We start from the raw sequence: 6,737 nt of genomic DNA, 5'->3' as shown, positions 1-6,737 counted from the left end.
AATTAGAGCATAATGTTCAATAAAACTTACAGTAACAAATATGGAGCTATGGGTTCCTACATCTCTAGATTCCTGACCCTCCTGAGCAAGGTTATTTTGAAATGAATGGAAATTGTTATCTAATCCTGTTGCACCCCCAACTACACAAGCTGTTACCCCTATAGCTAAAAGAGTCTCTCCACCAGCTGTTCACTGGCTAGGCCCATCACACACAGCTCAGAAGTTTAAATTCCCCACTTCTTCACTTTCAGTGCTAATCATACACAATTCATCACATACTCTTTCTGTGAGAAAAAGTTCATCCTGATGCGTGTGGAACCACAAAAGACGTTAAACTCCACCTCAAGCAAACCCTTGTGCCACCATACTCACACTACTCGGCTACCCTTTTATACTCAGTTTGATCTTCAGAGAGAAACTGGGAGCAGAACCCAGATACTCTTAATCCGATAACAGCTGAAGCATCTGTTCTGCTGAAAAGGTATGTGCCGCAGGAGAATCACCAATATTGTTTAACAGTATGGTGTCTATGACACATAGTTTAATCTAATTTTGCCATGTAGGTAGAGGAGCGCACACAGATACTAAGCGGTACATATAATACCAGAAATGTAGAGCAGAAAAAAAGCAAAGCCAACACACTCATCTGATGACTCTAAGCTTTTTCAATTAATGAATTATCTGGGAGTAGGCTGTGATTTTCTGTAATTTGATTATTATAATTTGATTATCATTTGATTATTTGATATTGGCAAATGTATTTGCCCTGCACACATATCTACTCATGCATACATATAACACCATATATATAAACATGTAATTATGTATATATAATACCGGGAAAATATACAAAATAGAATTCCTCCTCAGTATCTTGTTCAGCAGCAGCTTGCTGTGCTGGCTTGAACAGCGTTTGCTAGCACTGATTGGAAGCACAGGCCAGAGGGTCAGCTTCTATCCTCTGATTAGATAAGTGCAAGTCCTAGCGTGGGATTTCCGAGCACCAAAAAGCCTTCCTTCTGAGAATACTATGCAATACAGACAAAAGAATAAGCATTCCCTGATGAGTATGGTTACAGAATGGAGTGTAAGTAAATAATGATTTCCTGTGCTATTTTCGGGAGCTCTCCACATCGGTAGCAACCCTGGAAATATGGGGACAAGGTAGCATCCTCACAAATTTTCTCCCTTTAGTTGGTGGGGGAAAAGCAACCAACAGGGACTAGATCCCTCCTTCCCACAGTGGCACTGTGCTGCAGCCAGGCAGAGGCCACATGCAGGGCACCTGGAGCCAAGGAGAAAGCAAAGCATGATGCTAAGAATAACTCTGCCTTGCATAGAGCTTCTGGGCCAGGACAACAACACGCCACTCTTTGCTCGGGCTCCAAGTTGAGACTTGGCCCTTCACATTTGCTTTTTCTGTGTCCAAAATTGGAAATAAACTTGTTTGTTAGAACAGCTGCAGAAAATCAACTCATAAAGGGCACCGAACGAGCAACAAATGCAGGTATTTCATTTGAGGATATATGGACAGATGATACACTGATATATTCAACCAGCTCTGCATAAAGCTCAAGGGAAATATCCAGAGTAACAACGATGCTTTGCATTTCTATAGTGCTTGCCTTTGGCAGCTCTCTGGGAGCTTACAAACATTAATGAATTCACAGAGGCAGAGATTCAGAGAGTATAAAGGCCAGAAAGGACTTTAGATCATCCAGTCTGACCTTCTGCGTATTGCATGCTACTTGGAAAGTGTGTGGAAAAGAACCACAAACATTATTTGAGGGTGGCAGAAAATGCCTTGCTGTGAAAGGCTTAAAGAGCTCAATCTGTTTAGCTTATGAAACAGAAAACAGAGTTCTGTAGAAAGTCCAACAGTGAATGTTTACATGCAGCGAATCTTCCAGAAAAGCATCTACCTTTGATTTCAAAAACATTCAAGAGATGAAAAACCCCCTTTTCTCTAGGTACCTTACTACAATAACTATTCATGCTCACTGTTAGCTTTCATGCTTAATACCTCATTTGAATCTGTTAGGTTTCCTTTCACAGGTTTTTGTTACGGTTCTCTCCCCTAGACTGAACCAAATGTTCAGTAACCAGCATGTCTGCCTGTGAAGGTACTTTAATCAAATAATCTCTCCATCTTCTCTTTGGTAAAATAAGCAGATTCATGTCATTAAGTCTTTCACTGTAAAGCATTTCCTCACCTCTGAAACAACACTGTAACCTTCTGTTGCAGTCTTCCCAGTTTTTTCTCCTCCTTTCAGAAGTGTATTCCTCACCCATCAAAATCTGTGCCCTGTATTGTAGATACTACCTGACTATTGCCATACAATAATAAATACCACCTTTCCTTACTTCTCCCCAGCGAACAATGTCTCACAGCACACTCGCTAGGCTGTGTGAACATTGTTCCTACTTTAAAGATGGAGGCACATGGAAATGCTAGGGCAAAACCCTAACAAGTCATTTTGAGGGAGTCACATTATGGGAAACTGGTTCTGATCCTACTCATAATCACTTTATAGTAGTATAAATTCACTGAATTTTAAACAAGAATCTCCAGATTTATGCCATTCCTGGCAAGAGAAAAATCTAGCCCTTTATTTAAACTGATGGTTTCCTTCTAGCAGTCTCCACTTTCTCATCCACTCATGGTCTCATATGGTTATCTTTCACATCTCTCCCACTGGACATAAATGTCTTTGATTCCCCAGTTATTCTTTCTCTCTCCCCCCTTATTTTCATTCTCTTGTGACTGATCATCCCCTTTTCAGTGACTGCCTCTGACCAGCTGCTTTTCAGATTCTCCTTTCTCTGATCTCCTCAGCTGTCACTTCTCAGCTGCCACAAAACACTCCAGCCCCCACATCCCCATCTGCTTTTTAAAGGCTTGTTATCATAAGCAGGGGCTTCTCCGCTCACTTTTCTTTACTTTGCAAAACCCAAATCAAGAGAAACCACCACGCTGTCAAAGGCTGAGAGAGGGGTTTAGGTCAACCCTAACTTCTGGCCTTCCAGGTGCTGTGCTGGGGCTTTCAGCTACATCAAGAAGCATATTTTTATTCAATTGTTATTAAAATCATGGAGTGTGTGAATTATATGGTAAAAAGGTCCAGCCTTGAACCCAAAGGGAGTGCTGTGGTGAACGCAGAGTGCCCTGAATGACTGCCCCATGGCTCGTTTGCTTGCTGGTAATTGTGCTGTAGTATGGTAAGACAAGGGACTTCAGCTGTTCCCTGGTGATGGAGATGGGACTGCAGGCTAGCAGAGTCTCATCTCCTTCTATTCAAGGCACCACCACCTTCTTACAGACTTTTCAAGCTCCAGCTTAAACCCACTTGTCTTTTTACCTCAGATTCTGGATAAAGCTGTGTTACCCTAATGGCTAGAAGCCCTCTTCTAGTTTTCCACCCTAAATATTTTCATGGCCTATCTATACTACACTCTCTTCATACGAGCCGTGTGCTTTAGTTTAAACATTTCCTCCAAGGTGTATTTATTACAGCAATCCTATCTGCTTCAGCCTTGGTTGCGTGTGGTTAAACAAGCTGGATTCTCCCAGACTCCTCTCATGAAGTCAGGCTTCCCTTTCCTCTCATCATCTTTCTGTCCTGTCTGTACCTGTCTCAGCCTGTATTCCTTTGGCCAAAACTTTAACCCAAGCTAGAGGAGAAGTTTCAGAGGGCTTTGGGTAGGAGCACCAATGCATCCCCATCCCCACTGGGAACACCTCTCCAGGTACATTCTAGGACAATGGTTGCTTCTTCCACAACTGCATCACACTATCACTCGCCATTACCCTACCATCACCTAATACAGAAGTTCTCAGCAGTTTTCTCCTGAGCTTTCTCAGGATACGTTTACCACTGAGTCTACCTGGCTGCCTTTCGACAAGGATCTCAGGACAGAACTTGGCATATGACAAAGGTTCCCTGAATTTTATGTGGGCATCAGGGGGCAATACAGCCTACACTGAGGATCTTCGCTGACACTTGGCAAAATGGGCCCAACAGTTCCCAGAAGACAAGGGCTGCCTCTAGTCCTGCTTGCTGTGCTCTCTGCCAGATCTCACAGAGTTCCCAGCTTACAGAAGATTTCTAATATTAGTTCTCAAGCATATGACCTTGTCTGTCATACTACTGAAATTCATTCTGTCTCTGGTACTCTTGCCAAGGTCAAATAAGGTTTTCTCTACGATATTCTGGTCCTTCCCTGTACCAGCAATGCCTTCTAGTGTTGAATCATCACGACATTTCCTCTGAGTCAGGGTCTCAGGTTAATGTTAGCAAACACTAATCACATGGCTGACCATGGGGGAGTGCTACAAGTAACCTTTCACTAGACTTTGATAGGTGATCTTGCAGCTTCCCAGACTGGTTTCTACCTCCCTGCTCCTCACAACTCCTCTGCCTTTCCTGATCTCCTCCAGTTTAACTAATTGTTTCTTATGTGGCACTGTATCAAGTGCTTTACTGAAATACAGAGATGAGACCTTTGAAAATTCTTTTGCTTTCCAGGAAAATAATTATCTGAAAGAAATCTATTGGGTTAGCCTGGTATGGTCTAGTGTCGATAAACTCATATTGCCTGACTCCCTTTTCCCCTAACCGCTTGGTAATAATTACACTTCCCTTCAAGATCTCCTCTAAAGTGGTACAAACATTACAGAGGTCACACTTACAGGTCTGAGACTGACAAACTTATTTCTCCCCCTTCCTTAACCCTAAGGGCTGAATTTTCACTTTTCCAGCCTGTACAGAGTCACCACTGCTGGTAGAGTTGAAAAAAAAGTCCTTGCTATAAGCCTGTGTTTACACATGCCAGCTCTCCTGGGGCCCAAGAGCACCCAGGCCCAGCAGTGTGAGTGCTCTAAGCAGCCTGAGCTGCTTATTCCCAGCAGTCAGCTTGTTCCTTTCCCCAAGGACAATATTGCTGCCCTTATCAATAACTTGGGCACAGAGACCTCTTTGTTTTTGGCTCAGACTATAGACTCCTTGATCTTGACTTCACTCTTACTGCCCAGAAGTGGCCCCACTTCGTATTCTCTTTTTTTCAAATAGCTGAGGAAACTTTTGCTGTTTGTTTTTAATCTCCTTTGCAAGGTCTAACTCAGCTTGATTTGTAAGCAATCCTCGCTTCATCCCTACATTTTCTGACCTCTAAGACACAGCTTTCTTTGCTGTTGGTTCTTTTTCCATCCCACGTAGGCTCTCTGCAGAGCCAGCTTAAGCAGCCTAAGCAGTTGCCTGTGGTGGCAGACAGATGGAGGACAACAGAATCAGCCATTGCCATTTACTGTCTCCTCCCAGAAATGTGGGCTCCACACTGTCCTTGAAAGCTGAACTGCTCTCTCCCCATACTCCAGACTTTGCACTGCTGCCTGTGAAAGCGGTGCCGAGAGCCAGCAGCAGACTACCCCTCCACACACCCTGGGCAGTAGTGTAGTCCACACCTTGCCTATCTCCTGCACACACATCATCTCTCCCCTGCCTCCCTGTGGCCTTGGGAAAGCCTGGTGCTTCCCAGGGCTTCCAGGCAAGGGCTCCCAGCCAAGCTCCCCAGTAGGCAGAAACAGGACCTACCTTCCACTGTTTCCTTTCCTCCCACACCCTCCGTGCTTCACCACCCAACACTGGGCCTATACCCACTGAAAACCACCCAGCATTCAGCACCTCCACAGTCTCTGGTTAGCCATGAAGATTTGTTGATGGTCCTCATACAGCTCAAGGATAGGGAGAGAAAAACAGAATGTCTATCAGTACAGCCTTTGCATGGTACAGATGGTGAGAGCACCGTGTAAGAGCATTAGGGAGGAACAAGAAATATTTCTGGGACTGTTAATGTAATAAAGCTTTAAGCAAACTGGCCTGGCCTCATAGTTGACTCTGCTTTGAGCAAAAGGGTGACTAGAGACTTCCTGAGGTGCCTTCCAACCAGAATTATTGTATGGTCCTATGAGTGGGGCTTCTGTATCCCAGTGAAGGAAAGGAAGAGAAGAAAAATGTTTTGTGAGGGGAAAGAGCTGGCAGTAGGAGTCCCATTACATAGCCTTATGATGGGGGCATTTGTGCCCTAGGTGGATAGGTAGGGCAGGAGAAGAGGAACTCAGGAAGGAAACAGGTTGAGTTCGGTGGGAAAAGGAACGTATCTTAGGAGTAGACTGGAGCTGTCCTCAGGTTTGCTAAGATTCTGTGGTTCTCACCCTGCAAAACTTGTCTGCTTGTGCCTTGTCTGAATTTAAGTCAAACAATCTTACATTTCCTACAACCTCCTCTGCTGTAATATTTACCACCTTCATTTCTACATCTACAGACTGCTTTTGTGATCCCTTTCAGCATCTTCTCACATGACTCTGCTCCGCTGCTGAACTATAGGTCCTAACACAGGTCATGACATCAATTACGCTAAGGGTATGGTCCTTGCATGGACAATACTGCTTTCCTCCATGTACTTTAGATGCATAGATGTGGGCTGTTGAGGACACACATGGCAGTGAGGTGATGCACTGGCCTTGCAATCACACAAGATTTAGGTTTGCACCTTGCTTGGTCAGAGGTGTTAATGCCACTTGCTTGGCAGCCTGTGGATCTTCACACAGCTCTAAATGGAAGGTCCTGGCCCATTTACGACCCTCGCAGTTTGTCAGTCCCCCTGAATACTCAGTGCATGTTGACAGACTCTACACACTGGGTACGCTTCCATGTCCACACAGATTACTCATAGACGTA

The 6,737-nt window shown here is 44.3% G+C and overlaps 1 protein-coding gene across 10 annotated transcripts in view; it reads right to left on the bottom strand.

The window, feature by feature from the left end:
* Nucleotides 1-6,737, bottom strand: part of CACNA2D4 (calcium voltage-gated channel auxiliary subunit alpha2delta 4) — a 132,814-nt gene that overhangs the window by 55,531 nt on the left and 70,546 nt on the right. The gene's annotated exons all lie outside the window — the stretch shown is intronic.

This window comes from Strix aluco, chromosome 5 (assembly GCF_031877795.1).
Source record: "Strix aluco isolate bStrAlu1 chromosome 5, bStrAlu1.hap1, whole genome shotgun sequence".
Classification (NCBI taxonomy): domain Eukaryota; kingdom Metazoa; phylum Chordata; class Aves; order Strigiformes; family Strigidae; genus Strix; species Strix aluco.
Note: the sequence above shows the minus strand (reverse complement) of the source record. Positions and strands in the feature narration are given on the sequence as shown.